At 36.4% G+C, this 20,311-nt stretch overlaps 1 protein-coding gene and 1 long non-coding RNA gene across 3 annotated transcripts in view; one reads left to right on the forward strand and one right to left on the reverse strand.

Moving 5' to 3' along the window:
- Positions 1-20,311, reverse strand: part of CHRM3 (cholinergic receptor muscarinic 3) — a 272,159-nt gene that overhangs the window by 129,882 nt on the left and 121,966 nt on the right. The window lies entirely within an intron of this gene.
- Positions 1,198-20,060, forward strand: LOC116440890. The gene is made up of 4 exons (XR_004238796.1): positions 1,198-1,269; positions 1,465-1,532; positions 1,620-1,734; positions 8,198-20,060. It is a non-coding gene; the product is annotated as an uncharacterized LOC116440890 (long non-coding RNA).

Genomic DNA, 20,311 nt, shown 5'->3' on the forward strand with positions numbered 1-20,311 from the left:
CTGCTCTGGGCTTCCCAGTCCATGCTGCAGGACTTTCTGTGAAGAGAGGCAGAGGATGCCCCATGCCAGGTGCAATCTGTTCCAGCTGGCTGCAAGGGTACGGATGAGTTCTGCAGCTGTACTAGCAGTGCTCTGTGGGATGCGTGGCCCATGGAGAGCCCAGGCAGGTTCATCTTGAAGGCAGCCTGTGGATGCCTCAGGCTGGAACAGGGAGCAGCATGAGAAAGAAGGAGAGGCAGAGAGGAGCCTGACCACAACCCCTGTCCCTGTCCCCCTGCGCCTGGAGGAGCAAAAACCAAGAGAAAGGCTCAATGTGGGAAAGCAGTCCTGACCCCCTATGGGAGAACATTTTAAGTATGCTTTGGGACTGTAACATGCCTTTGCTCATGTCTAAAAACCTGTTAACCTCTTAAGATCACTTGCAGAATGGTTCTCTGTGCAGCTGATGTTAAAGATCTGTTATTAATTGTGTATTGAATTAGTATATAGAACTTCAGTACTGGAAAAAGCAGCTCAGCCATTTCTTTATCAGTATCTTGAATTTTTCTTTGGTTTGTTTGTTTATACAAAATAAAAACCTGAACAGCTTTTGCCTGGTGGGGAGAAGGGATGAGGAAGAAAAAAAAAAAGAAAGGAATGACATGTGGAAAGATAAAAGCTCTGACATGAGACTCTTGTGTCATGCCACATTCTGTCATTAAATTCAAAACTTAATCAACAAATCAGATCCCCAAAATTACAAAGTATACTGTATCATCCCAATGCACTACTAAAACTAGACAGCGCAGGGAAAATAAGCCAGTGGCTTTGCTACCACGCTTTAACTCCTCTGCTCAGATAATACAGGTTTGGCTTTGCTCAGGATTTATTTAATTCTGAGTATTAGGAAAAGCTTGGGACTGATTACTACCAAGGGCAGTAGTAATCAACATCTGTTGTTGATATATGTTTACTCAGATGAGTTAATATGAGTAAAACACTGTAAATGACTCCAGAAGTATATAAACTCGGTGGTACATGAGATTAAGCTCTAATGGGATATATCTATGAAAGCAGTAGGATGACCTATACCCTAACCAGGGGACAGAGGATCAGTACAGACCAGAAGGTTTGTGTGCTGTACGTAGGCTTTGACGTCCACAAGTGGTATCATAAGAGCAGGCACTTCTGACTGATTCACTGTAATCACTCCTGCCAGGCAGCACTGCTGTGCTATTCTGTGATTTCACAGGCATTATAGCAATGGAAGCGCTGTCACCTAGACAAAATGTAAAAGTACACCTTTCTCTTGAGAACTGATGGCAACCCCAGCCACATTTTCTAGCTGGAATAAACATGGGTTTTGCCCATGCATGTTTCAGTCTGCATTTCAATTTAATCAAAGAGATAGTGTTGTTTCTATACATTCACAGAAGAAGTGACATTCCCTAAAGCATAATGACTCTGTTTTTTCTGTATATACAGTTTTCCCAGTGATGCTTTGGAAGGCAAAGAAAATGATGGGCTGCTTCTGATAGATGATATAACTGGAGGTGACTTAGATTTTTAAATATTCCAGAAAAATTAGATGCCTTAGAAACTGGGGAGAGGACTCATACCTGTTTTCTTTCCTGTTACAGGCGGAGGTGGAAATATACTGGAAAACCATTTTCGTCATCAAGGAAAGCTTAACTGTACCAGAGCAATCCCAAAGTGATGTGAACCAATGCTACCTACCAGCAATACTAAAATCAGGTACTTGGCTAGATTCTGTAAAAACTAAACTAAACTATCTTTAAGCCAACAGCTGAATCTGAAGGTAAGAAGAAAATCTGGTTAGATTGGCAGGGACTGCTGTGTTTGGCTTTATTATTGTCTTTCCCTGGACTATGAGAAGCAGTGTTTTTCCTACAAATATGTTTTATTTAACATATTTTCCATTTCTACAGGCACTTAAGCCATTGGCAATAACCTTCATTTCTTATACTCTTTTTCTGAAGTATCCTGTAATTGTGCTTTTGACCTTTTAAGTTACATATTCAGTGGCCACCAGGAACATACCAGTGAAATGCTTTATGAACCTTCTGAACTAGAAATTTACTAATAATTGCAATGTTGGGGAACAATCCTTAAAAACACAGGTACTTCCATTCCTATGGTACACAATCATATTAGCTTTACATTTCTGCCAAAGTAATGCAATTCAAGACTTAATAAAAATATTAAATTGCTTAATTAATTTAGAGGCATTAAAGAACACCAGGATGTATTGAGACAATTAAGATCTTTAGCAGCATTATTTTATGATATTTTCTGCCTCTGGAAGGCAACATAATATTAGCAAACCATCAGCCCAAGCAAGGGCTCTCACTGGGATAAGATTTTAAATTACTTAATAAAGACTTTACAGACAAAAATTCTGCGATCATCTTCATGAGGTTCTTAAGTCAAGTAAGGTCCTGATTTATTACAAGCTAACAACGTAATTACAGAAATTATGCGTCTTGCTGACATTACAGAAAATGAGACAGAAATCTCAGCTATTTTTCTAAATGCAGCAAAAGGAAAAATTATCAAAGAGGAGTGAAAACCCTCAAGGCTGAGCCCAGTCTTACATTAGTATAAAAAAATACCAATGCAGAATAACCAACAGAACTCATTGTGCCTTGTTTTTTCTTGCCAAAAATGTGTTAGTATGGGTAACTTTCGAATTAACTGCATTCAGGAGGAATAATACCACTCCAATGATACAAAAATGATAACTGCATCAATTCTAAAAAACACTCCATTTTTTTCCATCAGCAATATCCCTATGGCTTAATTTCCCAGAGATATAAGAAATGCCCTGAAGAGGGCTGTTGATACCATGTAACTTAACTATTTATTTTATTCTGATTTGAATCATTCTTTGCTGGAGCTTCTCCCCAGGATCATAGGAAAAAAGCCCACTGGCTAATTTAGATTAAATATCCAACACCTAGACAGGTAACTTTAGGCAAGCTGGATTCTGCCCAAAACTAAGTCAAGAGTCTGAGTAAAAATCTATCCCTTTCCTTCTTATACAGCAGCGATACACTCAAGGTCTGAAGATTTTTCAAGCCAGAAAATATCACCCTCTTCCCAGCCATCTGAAAATGGTCTGAAATCCATTGATTGCTAACTAAACTTCTAAGTCACCAAAGTAACTAAACTCACTCATTAATTCCTGTATTTCTACCTGATTTGTCTAGCTGCTGTTTAATTAGCAGCATTTATGAACAAAACTCTAAGCATTAAGAATGTGCAATGAGGAAATGAGTCTGATGTATATAACTATGTAACAGGTAACGTTAGATAGAGAGAAAATCATGCCACCAATCTTTGTAAACATATGTCAGTAGAGAAATCAGTTTGCTTCAGGAGTCATGGCTAAACTTTGGTTTTCACAAGAACTCTACCAAGAATAGCATGTTGTTGAACTGAGCTCTGAAACAGGGAGGAGAGCAAGGTGCTGCTCTGCATGTCTGTTCCAAATATAATGCATCCCTTAGCCATCCTTTTCCACAGGAAAGAGACTGTCCTTGCACTGACTGGATTATTCTGAGAACACGAAGCTACAATATCACCCTTTAGGCACCACTCATGCCACCTTTCTTTCAGCACAGGTTCTCTGACCTGCAGATATCTTCCTCTGTAAACCTTGGTAAAGCATAGTTTAGCTTCAACAGGCATTAAGATAGTACTTCATGCCCTCCTATTTTTTTAAAACAGTGCTGCCAGCCAAGCAAATATATTGGTTACAGACAGGAACAGCAGCTGCTTCAACTCTGAATGTTATCATATTCCTTTTTTTTTAAGAAGAAAAAAAATTTTCTTCATATCCTTTTTTACAGTCCAGGAATAAGGTCGTAATCTTGTTCTACATTAAATCAATGAAAGAAATCCAGTGTCAACGCCCATGAAGCAAAAACAAGCAAGCATTCCTAATTGCTCAATATTGGTACTGCTCTGGAAGACTGCTTGGCAAAGCACTGCTGAAAACAGCTTCTGGTGTCATTTATTCCTTTAAGTAGTACAGTTTTCTTATGGGGAGCTAATTTAATGGCAATACCAGTTCAAATCGCAGGGTGGTTCTTTAACAGCTAGTAATTTTCAAGGACAGTCTTTATTACCTTGCAGCAAATAAATAAATTCCATCTACAAAACTTTTTTTCCCTACCATATAATATCAAACAAGTCAACCTTTCAAGGTCCTGCTATTTGTATGGCTACACAGTATGAAAATAGCTCTTTCTCAGCCCAGCAAATGAAAGGAACAACTGGGAATATTTTAATAAGACTGTAAATTCAAAAAGCAGTATGAAATTATAAAAATTGTGTTGATGCCTCAAACACTGTTGTATATGCATTAGATGTAAAAATGCCATATATTTAAAGGCCTAACACTCTGAAAGAGAAGAAAGCAGTGTAAGGAAACCCATGATGGGTAATAGTAAGGGTCCAGCAATGCAAGCTCCCAGGTGGGGTTTATAAGCCTTCAACCTGGTGGTATCATCTTATTTCAGGCAGAGGGAGAGTAGCTGTTGGTTGTGTACTTGCAAAGACAAGTGAGGTGAATTTCAAAGAAAAGTTAGATGAGAAAGAGATTTGCCCTCATGCAGAGAACAGAATTTTATAGTGGACATGACTTTGACAATTACTTTTACTTAAAAGAAGCCTTTTTTACAACGTTCTAGCATTCAAACCACTCAGTAAACTCATGATAGTCTCTCCAGCAAATTGATGTGCAACCAATCTGTGCCTGTTAGGACACGACCTTTTCCCTAGGATTTTATACCTCAGTGAAGAAGGATGCACCTGATTTGGGGGAAGGGGGGAAACTCCACTCTGAGCAAAGTATCTTCCCCAGCTGCTTTCTCGTCATTTTAACAGTGCAACAGTACCTACCAAATGGTAGAGCAGACTTGCTGGGCTTCACTGTAGTTTTCTTCTCACAAGTTTGAGATTATTAAAAACCTCGTAATCCACATTAGATTACAGAAAAAAAGTTCATCATCATACTCCACTGCCTCTGGAGGTAGGTTTTTGCCCATATCCTCACCTCACAGTAATCCCAGTTACTAAACTGCTGCAACCCAAATACTCTACTCAAGCCAAAGCTCATCCCAAAAGGAAGAGACACAAGGAAAGGAGTCTCTCTCTTCCACTTCTAAATGTACTGTGCTCAAATTGAAGAATTAAGGTCACTGTTTCTTAAAATATTATTTTGATGAAATTTTATAATAAATCTATGCATAGCATTCATACTTATTCATTCCTAGACACAAAAGCTTTTAGGGAAAGAAAAAACCCAAAGAATTCACCCAAAACCCAACCAAATACTGCAGAAGCAGAAAGATTAGGCGATTAGTATTATAGTGTAGAAAGGAATTATTAGGCTTTGCTGCAATAATTCTGGTGCACCAAACACCCTGCAATCCTTAATGCAAACCTGTTTGTACAGCACAGCAGTTCCGGTGGGCTCCTCACAGACCAGCGAGTTTCAAGCCAGGATTAGTTCCATAGTAACAGAGGAACCACACATGCTGCAAAACAAAGCCTCACAGAGGAATTTCCAGCTGCACTTTTCTTTATTTCCCTTTCTTTGCCTTTTTTCGCCTTTCTTCAACACAGGAATGCTTTCCCCTAGCTTACAGTGCATGATCTACACACTCTTCAATCTACCTCTATCTCTTGGTTTAAGAAACTAGTTTGCTGAATTCTCCTAAAAGAATTGGAAGGTGGCAAGATTGCTACATGTTTTGCAGTGGCATATTCCAGAACATTGCCCTGCAAGTCGTATCTGAAAATATGTTTAACTGTAACTCATTCACTCCTAGGAAATTAAATTTTTCTTCTGTCAGGGAATCACTAAAATTTCTTATGTTCACATTAATTGTATCTACTAACTTTAATTTTCCAGATGCAGGATGAGAAGATCAGCTGCTTGGGAATTCCGTATCTGTAAAGATGCAAGTCAAAAACCAAAAAAGTCTAAAAAACCCCTTTTAAGCAAATATACAATATCAAGACTAAAATATAGATACAAATAAAGTAATAAATCAAAACAAAGAAAAGAAGGGAAAGAAATTTAATCTGTACATAATATCTCAGCTGATTCTGAGGAGTGTTTTATCTATTTGACTAGAGAAATATCCAACTGAAATCTTTTAAGAATTTTAATTATGAAAAACCTTTTTTGTTATTAAACTTAAGTTCTTCTACTTGTTCAGAAATGACAAATATACCACATTCCTACCTCAGGTTTACATATCTTTAAATGCTAACATTATAGCAAGAAAAGGAAAAAGGACAATTAGAAAATGGTCTCACTCCTCCTAATGTATTCCTGGGTTTCATCTTTTTCACTTGCATCAATAAAAAACAAGTTCCTTTTTACAAGAAGACATTCTAACATCATTGTACTGTTACTTTTTGGAAGATTAAAGTTCTTTTTATTGCTAAAGGAATTCAAAGAATCCAGCCATATGCAGTCTTTTCAATCCAGGTTATTTCTTCAAATAGAGTTCAAGCAGATATTAACATATTCCAGTTTTATATGCTTATTGAAAGTGAAATTATTTTTTGAGCTTTTTAGGTTTTCGCTATAATCAGGTTTGATTTACGCAGAAAAATGCTGCATTTTGAAAAAACAATGAAAAGCATCTCAGTTGTTCAAGTGAGATGTGGTTAGGGGTTTATCCCTATATTTTTTCAATTTTTTGTTTTAAATGTGGCAGCTAAACTTCAAGTTTCGTCTTTAGTTTTTTTTTTTCCTGTCAAATACTCATCAAGACAACAATCTTGATTATCTAAGACAATGATCAGTGGCAAAACCCAGAAAGCAATTATTTACAAGTAGCTGTCAAGTCCACTTTTGGTTAGGCAAAAATTTAATTCAATTGACAAAATGAAGATGCTTTCTATTTTTAGGTTTCCTGTTACCAATGTTAACATAAAGCCTCTGAGATTGGGTCAGTTGGTTAGAGCATGGTCCTAATAACACAAAGGTTTTGGGTTCAATCCCCATAAGGACCATTCACTTAAGAATTGGGCCTGATGATCCTTTGGGTCCCTTTGAACTCAAAATATTCTGTGACCTGTGATTTAATACTAGGCTGTTTTGCAGTCTTGAATAGTAAGCATGACATTTACTTGAAGCTGAAACTCCAAACCATAAAAAAAAATGTGGTTGAGTTATACTTACAGATAAACATTCTCATTCAGGGTGCCTGAAATCCCACTGTATAGCACCCCTAGTAATCTACTTGTAATACAGAACTATAGCCCAAGAATGCATACCTAAAAAAGAAAAAATAACATACAGACAAACTCACATATAAAGCAAATATTCATTTCCAATTTAATGTCAAAGTGTCTAAGCCTTCTTTTCCTTTGCCTCTACGTTGAGGTATGTTCTTCCAATAATTTGTGAAATTATTTGCTACAACTCATGTATTTGAGGTTTTCCCATGCTGATGTGAAACACAGCAGCTATCACAACAACGACCCAACTGCCTTGTGGATGTGCAGAGTATTCAATTTACACCGCACATTCGCAGCTTCCAGCTGTATAACAATTTGCATCTTTGGGCTCTCTGGCAATGTATAACATGCAGATAATTTCACTTCCAAAGGGCACTTGGAGAAAACACATTTAAAAGGCCAAGCAGTCACTTAATTATGAGAACAGCTCAGAAGTTCTTCCAGTGCATTGAACCCAGCTGCCTAAGGAGCCCATCAAGAGCCAGATGTCAGAAAATATCTTTCAAGAACTTGCCATTTGCATCCTGTGATTGCCATCCAAGAGGGAAAAAAGGTGGACAAACCATCTCATGGGATAGGATAACTGGCAATCCCTGCAGAGTTATATCCTGATCAAAAGATTTACAAGACTGCTTGAAATAAGAGATGAAAATTAATGGATAAGTAATCATGGACAGCAGATTTGCATCTAAACCTAAACAGATATTAGCAAATAAAATACATGTTTGTTTTGTTGCTTTTTTTTTTTTTTAATTTTGCCAATTAGTTACATATTTTTGCAATAATGTAAACCTAACTTGCTTATTACCACAGCTAAGTTTTGGGACATTATGAATACCTGGAATGGTAAATGTGGTGGGAGTGATTTCGCTTTTCTTTGCATTAGTTTTGTGTTTTAATGTTAAAAATTAACAGGGTTTTTTTCTTTCACTAGAGCCTGGGGACCTGTATTGTGAACAAGATCGGTATTGGGTTTAGAAGCAGGTAATAAATAAGTAGTGAAATGGACAGATTAACAACATATTTTGAAAGTTCTAGACAACTTTTTTCCTCAACCATCAGAAATACCACCTATAAACATGTAGATATATTTAAAAAGAGACTTCTTAAGCTATACTGTCTTCAGCTTTTGCATACTTTATAAGAATTTGACAAAACCTAATAAAAGTATGTATTCCTTCTAAGGAATTGCAACTGAATTCTACAGTTCATAGATCCAAAATAAGCAGTTTGTGTAACCTTACTTTAAGTTCATTAACAACAGAAGAATGTCGCCTTGGGGAATTTGTCTTGTTACACGTTCCTAGAGATATACACAGAGCTCAGACGAAGAGACAGTCCATAACCCATGCTCTGTCCTTGAACCAGCATTTCCATCAATATTTTACTACTCATTTCTAAAACAATCAGATAACTTTCCCTTTGAATTGGGACTTCAAAGCACTCAAAGTTATGGATCTAAAAAAGTTTTCTGATTACACACTTAATCTAATAAAAAGTAGTGTACAAGACTATTTTAAAAGTATTTTCCTACAAAGGATGACAATTTCTTTGGAATCTTTCTTGTTCCAAGCAATCCTGGGATCATCATTAAATACTGGCAGCTTAAAGATTATCTCTGTGTATTTACCAAATCTTACTCCAGCTCTGACAAGATAAGATAAAAGAATAGTGTTACTTGCCAGGGTCAAGAGTTATAGCAGTCTAAAATGCAGAGCACTTTTCTCGATAACAGAATTTTTTTAGAATAGGATTTTGAGGGAGTTTTTTGTTTGTTTGTTTGCTGTAGATTTGGCTTTTTGGATCAGTTTTGTTTTTGGTTTGTTTGGTTTTTCTTTCTAAAGTAGGATAAGAAGTCATAAAACAACAGAAGTAAATGGAAAAGAACAGCATTTTCTAAAGCGATAGCTGAAATAGTCCAGTAGCTATATAAAGTAAAGGAATACTATAAAATGCATGGGAGGGAAAAAAAACAAACCACCACTCTCTAATTTTTGTACAAGAGTCAATGCAAATCATAAGTTACTTCTACATGCATTGTGATTGATGTAATTTGATTTCAGAGCCAACATTTTCTTTGTACAACTCTGCTTTTTCTTCCCTCTGGTTATGATTTTTAGCACACCTGATCAACTGAGTTTCTCCCATGAGGAGATATTTTTTTTTGCTCATGGCAAACTGATGACCAACCCTGTTGCTGCCTGGCCCACTGTTGTAAGGAAACGTAGCAACAACACTCCTTTTTCCCTCACAAAATTAAGTAGGCTATAATACTCGAAGAACACTTTAAAGAGAAAAAGCCAGCAGCTCTTGGCCTGAACCTGACTAAAACAAATTTCAGGCCACATTTGAAAAGGAGAAACTAGATTATAATGTATAAAAATACCTGCAATAATGAAGTCTAAGTGTTCTTTCACACTTCTTTCAGTCTTTGACTTACTTTCCCTTCCACTTCTGTAAACAAAATGTCAATCTTCTAACATATTTTTCTTGATCTGCAGCATTATCGTTTTTGTGGATGCTGCTCCTTCAGCCTCTAAATAATTTATTTTTCATTTTCATGTCCTTCCTCTCTGTCTTTCCTGTTGCTGAGATGTTCTCTGTTCACCATCCTTCTTCTTGCTAGATCTCAGTTCTATAAGCTATTTCTCTCCTTAGCAATTTCTTGATAGCCCTTTTGATGACCTTTTTTCACCAAAAAGAAGCATCTGAACTGCTGCATCATTGCCACAGCAGTCTGGAAGTCAAAAATGTTTAAAAGGTGTGTTAGAAATTCTTATGTCACAGACTATTTTATTATTTATACTTTTAACTTTTGTATTTGAATGGGACTTTTCACAGGGATTTTGAAAGAAAGCAGATTTTGAAAGGTGGAAGCAGAGGGACATAAACATCATGAAAGTGCTGGAGACGGTTTGCAAACAGCAATCTCAAAACAAGGAAAACCTAAACCAGTACATTGCTTTTATCTCCAGACAGTTTTCACTGCCAGGTGTCCTCAGAAGGCCAAGAAGTGGCTTGTAACTCAGTCAGATCATGAAGATCCACCACCATTGCTCCCATCAGAACAAGAGCAGAGCTAAGCCTTCCTTTGCCTTCAAGTAGGGAGTAGAAAGGACACTGAGGATTTAGACATATTTCAAAAAGTTGCCCTAACAGTGCCATGGAGAGAGAGATGAGCTAATGCATTACCTCTATTCTAATTTACTTTTTCAGTATATATGCTAGTTATTTACTTCTGCATATGTCCCTTATAAAATATGATAAGGAGGACATAAACCAGGTGATGAGGCACACTGTAAATTGTGAACTACGACTGTGAAAGCCTGTAGAGAAAAACCCTGGGAATCAGTGTTGATATAAGCATAGGAAAGAGAAAAGAAAGCTCAAAAATTAATAAATTTAGTCAAGGATATTTACAGATTACTAATGTTTTATAACACTTGAATAGAGAACTCGATATGCTATTTGCTTTCACAGACCTGTCATAAAAACAATGAAGAAAGAAAAATAAAACAACCTTCCTTGGAAAATTAATAATTAAGGTAAGAAGATATAATCTAAGTTATAGGGAATACATCTGCTCTCTCAGATGATAATATGATAAATCTTGACAAGATGTTTAAATTTGCACGAGTTCTCATATATTCACAGAAAAATTGAGATATAGGAATTAGTATACCTTGCCAAGGAAAGGCTCGTGAATAAAAGCAAAACAGCAAAGTGGATCAGAAAGAACTACTAGGTGTCACTAAAATGCCTGAGGAGACTTATTCTAAAGGAAGTCATAAAAATCAGATGAGTTGGTCTGAGAGAAGAATTTGCTGAAGAATCAGAAAACATTAGAAAGCTGTGAACAAGCCAGTCACCTAGCTGACCTTTTTTTTTGTTTGAGAGTCTTCTCACATTTCTTTTCCTGTTCCAGTCCATGTCATCCATTGCATGCAATTAAATCTCTTACAAGAAATCAAAACAACTCTTCCCAAACACATCTAGTGTAAGCAGCAAGGCAAAACCGTGCAAAAATGCTTGTTCACATCTATCTCCAATACTAATTTCAGGAAAAAATTGACATCCAAACATTGATATTTCTAACTAATTTTAAATTAACACACTTCAAAAATACAAGAAATATGTGTGAGAATTTTTTTTTTTTACAAAAGCAAGTCCACTTCTGCTAAAAATGGACTGATTTTTTTGCGTCTAAAGACGATTAAGGCACTTAACAAAAAGATACTAGTAACAAGTTACTAGTATCAACTGAAAATTGATATACTGTTATTGATCACTTCATAGTACCAGTTGATACTATTGCCATGATTGATTTTATACAAATTAATTGATTTTTAATTCCTTGCATCAGATTTTCAATCCATTTCAACTACTGCAGAAAAAAAAAAAAAAAATTTATTACCCCCGTACCTGAATGCCTCATATTAAATCTCTCTTTGTTCCACAGCACTGTGCATATCAAAGAGCATGTTAGAAAAATATTGTCTTCACTTTCTACAGATCTTGTAGAGCTGAAATGCCTGCTCAGTTACAGACACTTACAGAGTGCACCACTTGGTCTCTTCTTCCAGTTCTCCAGCATGGAGAACACTACTACAGGCAGCAGCTTCTCCATTTTTCACAGAGTATCAGTACCAGTGGAAATTTGCAGGAAAAAGGCATGACTGCAACTTGCTTTCTGAAGTGGGATCAACAGGCAAATACACACAACAGGTCATGGCAAACTACTAAAATGAACCTGAGAAATACATGGGCAAGCACTGACAAGAGCTTGCCTTCACACCCAGCCTGTACTCCCTGAAGCCATGAAGTGTTTTTCTCTCTTACATTTCATACAGCCCTCTCAGAGCTCCCTGTTTGATGTCAACTTTTGCTAAGCATCTGACTCCGCAAAATGTGAGATGCTCATTTCTGGGCTAGAAATGCCTTAGGCTACTATGTTTAACCTCCTGCTTTCAATTCCATGTGTTTCACTTTTCTCCTACATGCTGACTGTACTGTTCTGATGTACACAATGATAAAGGTGGTAGAAACTCCTTTTAACATAGGTTGAAAAATGTGAACAGAAACAAACAAGAGTTTGCTTCCTCTTGGTGCAGAATGGTATTTATGGGTACCCTGTAGGGAACAGATCAGTTACTAATGACTATGAAAATACAGCCTTGAGATACTGAACTTAGAAAGATCTCTGTTTAACAATGGATTTTTTTTCTCCTTACAAAAGAAAGTGCTAATTGGTGGTACATAAGGTATTAACATTTTTTATGAGCACTACAAAGCTTCAAAGGGTTTTATTGATTTTAACTTTTGCTGGTACTGTTCCATGTCTGAAAACAGTTTTCTGTCAGTTTGGTTAACAGCAGCTTTAGTATTAAATGTCTGCAGCAGAGTTACTCACAATGTGAAGGGTATGTTACAGTGGGGAAACGGTACATTTTTATATGAGGAGAAATGTGTTCACAGCATTTAACCACTTTTTAACTTCACACACTCAATTCCAGACCTAATTGCAAAATGCTTCTGAACAATACTTTAAAAATTATAACTTATATCACTTTTGTCAAATGGAGGTTATAACCAGCAAGCAATCTCTCTGGATGCCTACAGAAAAATTTGAACTATGATCTATGATATAAAACATTAGGCCATCTCTTGGTAATTTCCTTTCCTCCTTTTTCTGCCTCTCACAAGAAAAAAAGATGAATCACTTTTCCAATCTGTTTCAGCACATAGCTGCGCCAACAGCTTTGTGGTAACACAGGGATGGGTGACAGGCAAAAAATACCAGACTTCAGCATAGCTGAATACCTGTATTGTGAAACCCAAGACTGCTTTGAAGGTGTCGGTGCTGCTGAGACCACAGAGCATCCTTGCCTTTACATGATGTTACTGAAGACAAATTAATTATTTCTAGTTCTTAAAGTTCACCATCTACCTCTTCAGGAACTGAGACTACACAATTAGGAAATAAAGCAGAATCTGCTCGCTCAGAACATCTGCCCCTTTTTTACTGCAGAAACAACTTTACTAGTGGCACAGTTATTAACTATTGTTAATAACACACATTGACACTGCAGAATCATCAAATCCTCATAAGATGGATCTAGGAAATAGATAACAATTGCCTAATTATTGTTTGTGATTAAATACAGAAGAGAATCCAATTAAGAGTCACAGGTTGAGCTAGAAGCAACATCACTTGGAAGAGAACTCAGCGTTCATAAGGTACAGATATATTTCACCAGGATTATTAAACACCTGACCTTATGTGGGCTTCACCAGGAAAATTTCCACAAGTATAATGGACAATTTTATAAATGGGAAAATAATTTATGAATGATGATTTCTAGACCAGTCTAATGTAAACCAACTCCTCCTTTCAAACCAGAAGGAAAAAGTCAATTTTCCCTTTTACACCAACAAACAATACCAACTCTATGCTACATGGCAAAAGACTTTTTGAACCAAATTGTGAAGCACTGCATTTGATGCAATGCCATTTTGAAATTTAGAAAGACATTATGTGAGGGCCATCGTGAAAATTTATTCCGAAAATTTATGTGGAATATTTCTCAAATAACTAGTGAATCTGTTTTTTCATGTCTTCAGCCAAATACTTTAACACTCAAACAACCTTTAGTGGTCACTTAAAGTCAGTCTTGGGCCCAGTGACTTGTAACAGCTGATTCAAACATTGAATGCCATATGCATGCACAAAGAAAAGAAATAGCCATTTTGAGAAGAGTTTCAAAAGCTTTTCTTTGAGTTTCATTCACATGGATGATGAGTAGGCTTGACAGGGAAAAGGCGACAAAAGCTCACCTACTCTGTTTGAAACTAATCTAACAGAATAATCTTATCTGAAAATAATATGCTATGAACACCGATAATTATGTTAAATTGTTGTGTTAAAAGATAAATTGTTGTGTCTTGTTATTGCCAGAAGATTGGATTGCAGGCATCATTTGCATGTGAAAAACATTGCAAGAATGTTAGGAATCACATTAAAAAGTACATTAAAATCTTTACATCACTTTAAATTCCACTGCCACTGTCTTTGCCTCTCATCATTTTAAAAAGATGGGAAGGTGACAAAGTTACTACAGTAGTCACACCATAGTATAATCTTCTTCCCCAATCACCAGCAGAAATCTCCCAAGACTTGCCTTAATGGCTGGTTGGGAAATTTCTAGTCAGAGAATCACAGAATCATTTAGGTTGGAAAAGACCTCTAAGATCACTGAGTCCAACCTTTGACCCATTGCCATCTTGTCAACCACACCATGGCACGGAGTGCCACATCCAGTCGTTCCTAGAACACCTCCAGGATAGTGACTCCAACTTCCTGGGCAGTCTGTTTCAATGTTTAACAACCCCTTCCATGATGAAATTCTTTATGATGTCCAGCCTGAACCTCCCCTGGCACAGCTTGAGGCTGTGTTGTTGCATCCTGTCGCTGATTGCCTGGAAGAGAGGACCAACCCCCACCTGGCTCCACCCTCTTTACAGGCAGTTGTTGAGAGTGGTAAGGTCACCCTGAGACTCCTTTTCTCCAGGCTAAACAACTCCAGCTCCCTCAATATATGCACTCAAGTCCATATTTGACTTGAAACTAGCATAACTATTACATCAGTCAGAATAAATCAGAGCAAGTCAGAAGCTTGGTTTTAGAGCTGAATTGGTTCTTGGCTGCTTCTGAGCACGGATGGAAAAGTGGATGTGCATGGAAAGTACTTATGTACCTCTCCTCAGTGTTCCAACAACTCTTCTACATGCCTCTGAAATAAGTTTTTAAAAACATCAACTACATGGCTTGGGTAATATCTTTGCAAGCAACGTAGTTTTTAAAGCAATCTGAATTTATCAAATTGTACTAGATACAAGTACTTACTAATGCAGTATTATCTTCAGAATAGCAAATTTGTTAGCATACATTACCTAAGACAGAGAATGCATCCTAAATACCTATTTTTAATAATTTGTAACACTTACAAGAAAATTTCAGTTCAGTACATTCCTCTTGTTCTACTGAAGTATTTTTAAATGAAAATCTAACTAAAATTGAGTATTTCACTATTATTTTTGCATTCAATGACCATCCTAACCCCTTCTTGCTCAAGCTGTGAAATGTAATATATATTATGGACATAACTCACACATAAATGTATATTTAATAGCGATGTGTTGGTAAGAAGAATGTCAGATCATAGAAATATTTCGCAATAAGAAATCTATTTATTCTCATTTCCAATTTCTGATGCATTTTAAAAAAAAAAAGGCATACATGAAAATATAATATGTTTACCATTAACTTTACTGCCTTCTTTAAGGTTTTGCAAAATAAAACATATTAATTTGCACATTCAGTAAATTAGCATGGATAATTAAAACAATCTGCTACATTCCTCAAATCCAGAAGTCATTATTAACAGCTACTTTGCACTTGAACTAAATTAAAATTTGGGAATTCAGAGTTGCTGGCAACTTCTGTGTTGGCAAGAATACACAAGCTGAAAGTGGATTGAAAACAAGACAAAACAAAAAAGGCACTGAGAATTGCTTAGGTATTAAACAGAGAACAACATTTAGTCACATGGCTACATCCTGGCAAAATCATTTGAGCCTTTTGCTGGAGCAAGACACACATTTCTGACAAACAAAATCTACTCCATTAAACATTTGTGTGTCAGCCATGCTTAGCAAAAAATCTTTGACTGCAGCTACATTAGTGAAATTTAAGTTGTGCCATGTATCATTTCAATTAGATAAAGATTTGGTGAATAGCTAAGCCTTTTATTTTATTGTCTTCGCAATCTTGACTGGATATTTGCTCGCTGCACCAACAGTGGATAATAGGATAGAAATTCTCTGTAAGGAAAACACAAAAAATCAAATCAACCTGAATAGTCCATTTTCAGTTTGCTGGCAGAAGGGTGTGGGGAGAGAGGGCTCTGAGAAAGAGGTGACAGAAAATAATTCCTTAAAACTAGACAGAGGGTGGAATTCTCATACTTAATAGAACCTGAAGGCTCAGTTTGAAAACACCTCATTATTTAGACATTTCTCTGTGGGTAAAGAATTTACCAACTCTATCCTTCACACTTATCTCTGGCTTTTCATGTAGTGATGGTTATATTTCAAGCTCTTACTGCTGCTCTTATATTTCTTCATGGGTCATTGTACTTCAAGGGTACGTATCTCTGACAATGTGCAAATTCCTATTAGTGATGAGACCACTCTAAAATATGAAAAATTTCTCAGCAGTAATCTCAGCAAAGTCAGCAAAAGAGAATTATGCAAAAATCATTGCTATTCAAAAGGGTCCCTAGGACCAATTTTCCTGGGAAAATCCTGAAGCTGTAAAAACAAGTAAGACTCAAAAGCATCATTCTCCACCTTGATGTTGTTTTGCCATTTACATCCTTCCCCAGACTCTGAAAGAAGGCACCTGATCAATTACCCCTGGGCTGTCACAAGTCCCTCTGTGTCTTCCCAGTGCTCTGGTTTGGTTGCACAACAGGGAAATCAGACAAGATTAGAAGAGCTGAGTTTGGGGAACAGCTACAAAACTCAATTATATATTTGAAAACACTTGAGATACACAGACAATAGTATGTGAGATTACCCTTTTGATAGGATATACACTGTGCTCTCAGCATATCTCTGGACTGAAGTATTTCTTTGAAATGTCGGCTCCTTCTACCTTTTTGAACTTTAGATGAACCAAAGCAGAGAATTCATATATTTCATATCTCTTCTTAAAAGTACACACATAAGGATGTAAGATACCACAAAAGTTGCAGTATAAATCAGTTGTCATCATCTGTCATCTTTAATATTGGCATTTTTTCTCCAAAACGAATAAACTTCTTGAGAATGACAGGTGATTTTCCCTTATGGTATGACTTGCACAGACTTTTTCCCTTCCTCTTTTTTCCCAGTTTCACTCACTTTAGTTTTATTGCTATTGGCTAGAAAGTGCACTCTAATAAAACTTAGCCAACCTGTGTGTCATGTTCAGTCCAACTTTTAGCAAAACCAGTAGGAGCCCCTGCAGTGAGCCAGTGGGGTAAAGAGGGTGCTGGGTAAGAAACAGCAAATGAGGAGCCCCAAGATGCCAGACCAGTCCCCATCTCCGCTGCTGCCACACCAGAGCAAATGAATCACGCAGTGACTTGGTACAGTTCACTTTTTGATCTCTTTACATCAGTAACACCTCATTGTCACACCCACTACTGGCTACACTGAATTAGCATGAAAGGACCTGCAGTATATACTGTATACTTAACACCTAACAGCTAGATGTGACATATACTCTTACATATTAAAAAAAATCTTCACTCAGAAGGCAAAAAAATTGAATGTAAATTCATATCAACTTCAGGGAAGTCAGTAAGTTTATATCATCACAAGGGTTTAAAGGGAAGAGTCTGGAGTCCTGCCTGGGATTTTTTTGAGACTGAAATTTGCTCTGGCTAATGTCAGACCAATGTAAATTCTGAGGAAGCCCACTGAAAATACATATATATGAATCTAACACAAACTGGAACCTACTTCAGGATCTTCTCACACTGCATATAGAGACACAAATGAAAATACTAACAGGTTTGCGACATAAATTAAGTGGGTTTTGGAAATACCATCATTTATCATGTCATATCTAAATGTCACCTTTAGTTCATATAAATGTCACCTAATTAGTTCATATAAACGCTTTTTCTGAAATTACATCAGCCTTAAAATTTCAGAAAGGTCAGAACTGATAAGGAGAAGTACATATATTCTCTCTGCCCCTGCTTAGAGTTATTCTGCAAAATTGACAGAGAATTTTGTCTTTGGTAACTAATGTAAATAAGACAACCCTGAGACAATGTTTAACACAGATGTGTGTTCCAGACAGTCCTCAGTGGCAAGATACACATTATTCCAACTAAATTTTTGAAAAGTAAAAAGCACTGAGTTTATACTCCATATTCACTCTCCTACTTACTCAGTAACCTTCTCATTAAAAGAGAGAAAAAATAAAAAGGTTGCCACAGCTTCTACATGGATCCTTCCTTTAAGTATTTTGCCTTCTTTCTTTCCTAAATGCATAGCATTTTTTTCCAAATAAATCCAAATCATAGTCCAATCATAGGAACAAGTGATTTACTGAATTTTATCTGCCTTGTCAAGTCCTTTTATTTACATTTAGTATGTTTAAACACTGCAGGATTTACCTTTTTGCATTTTAAATCTGGAGCCTGAAAATAAGCCCAGTGCGGAGTTGTATCCCAATAATGCATCCTTACGAAATGCTGATAAACAGGCCACAAAACATGCCAATGAATATTTCTGATCCTACATATAATATGTCAAAACTTCACTAAGATGTTTTACAGTCTGTAATCCTGCATATATCGAAACTTACCTAAGAGGGGTTTTTGTTTCCAAGTCCATATAGATATTTCAAGACTGATTACAATTTTTATTTATCTTACAATAAGGCTTGAATCAATTGCTCCCGTAATTGGTTTTCAGATTAAATAAATCTAAAACTTCAAGCTAATGACAATGAATAAAGAGAAAAAAAGATCATGTAAGATTTCAAATTGTCTCACAATTTTTTGTTGGTTTCCAGAAAACACTACATTGAAATCCCAGAAAGAAAGACTGAGACAAATTTTACAAATTTTTATAGTTTCAGAATATTTCCAAAGTGAAAGGTTTCATAATGTGACATCCTTAACATGTATTTAATTAATCAATCAAAAAAATTACATAATAGCCCTTTTACTTTTCATATCAAAATCAATTCTGAATTCATTCACGGAATACTAAATGGGTTAGAGACAGAAAAAAATCTAATTTTCCTTTCTGCTACATTGGCATAAAAGAAAATATTGTGGAGCATTATTAAAAAAAACCCCTCACAAAGCAAAAGAAAGTAAGCCTAGATTAATACTAATGCTTGGTGGGTTCAGATTTTTCTCTTGTCTGTTTTGGTTTTTTAATCTTTATTTCATATGCTGATAACCACCTAGAAACACTGCAAATGTGCTGCATATGACATTGGGCTTATTTCAAGCCAAAATTAAAGAATGCAGATGCAAGTGTTTTCTGCTTCATCACTCAGTGGAAAGATTCAAAGTCACAAGTGAAACATTTTGAGAAAGAGGTTACAGTGAATTAAAACACGCGAAATATACAGAATCTACAAAGTAGTTATAATTTTGTCTTCTAAACTGCACTTTTCTTGCAGTTTAGTTTCACCACATATGTCTACTTTGCATGCAAGAAGATGGCTTTGCAACATCAAGAAAAGTGCAGATGAGGAGATTTGCTCCAGAGGTGCACTACTGAACTAAAACTCTCAGTAGTCCAACAGCCATTGGTCACAGTTCGTTTCTGTACACCACCTTACTCCTACAATTATTCTTCTGTACAAAAACGTAAATAAGGTATCTGTATGTATAGTCACATTAGACAGTTACTGTAATAGACTGTGTGACATTTAATATTTGCTTTTAACTCTGCTGAACTGCAGTCAAAATTCCTGCTGTTATGTGACTATAAGAATATAGTTTCTATTTGTGTAAATACATAGTTTATATTTGTATAAATGCCCACTGAAACCTACTTAAGGAACAACAAGACCAACACCCACTTCAACAGTTCAACTGAAACAGGATTTCCTTTTTGGCAAGACAGCAATTTACATTCTAAGTCTTTGTTACTTCTTTCTAAAACTTCAAATCAAATGTGAAGAAAATATTTTAAGCTAATAAAGACAGCAGCTCCATGTCTTTCTTTTAGTGGTGTGCATTCTTTGATCAAAAAATGGACATGCACTTAGGCAAGGAAACCTTCCACCTTCCATGTGACCAGGCTGGTCAGCGATCCATCCAACCCAATCTTGAGCACTTCCAAGGATGATGAATCCACAGCTTTTCTGGGTAACCTATTCCAATGCCTCACCATCCTCATAGCAAAGAGTTTCTGTCTCATATCCTATCTAAAGCTACCCTCTTTCAGTCTGAAACCACTTGGCTTTGTA

This window comes from Corvus moneduloides, chromosome 3, assembly GCF_009650955.1.
Source record: "Corvus moneduloides isolate bCorMon1 chromosome 3, bCorMon1.pri, whole genome shotgun sequence".
NCBI lineage: Eukaryota > Metazoa > Chordata > Aves > Passeriformes > Corvidae > Corvus > Corvus moneduloides.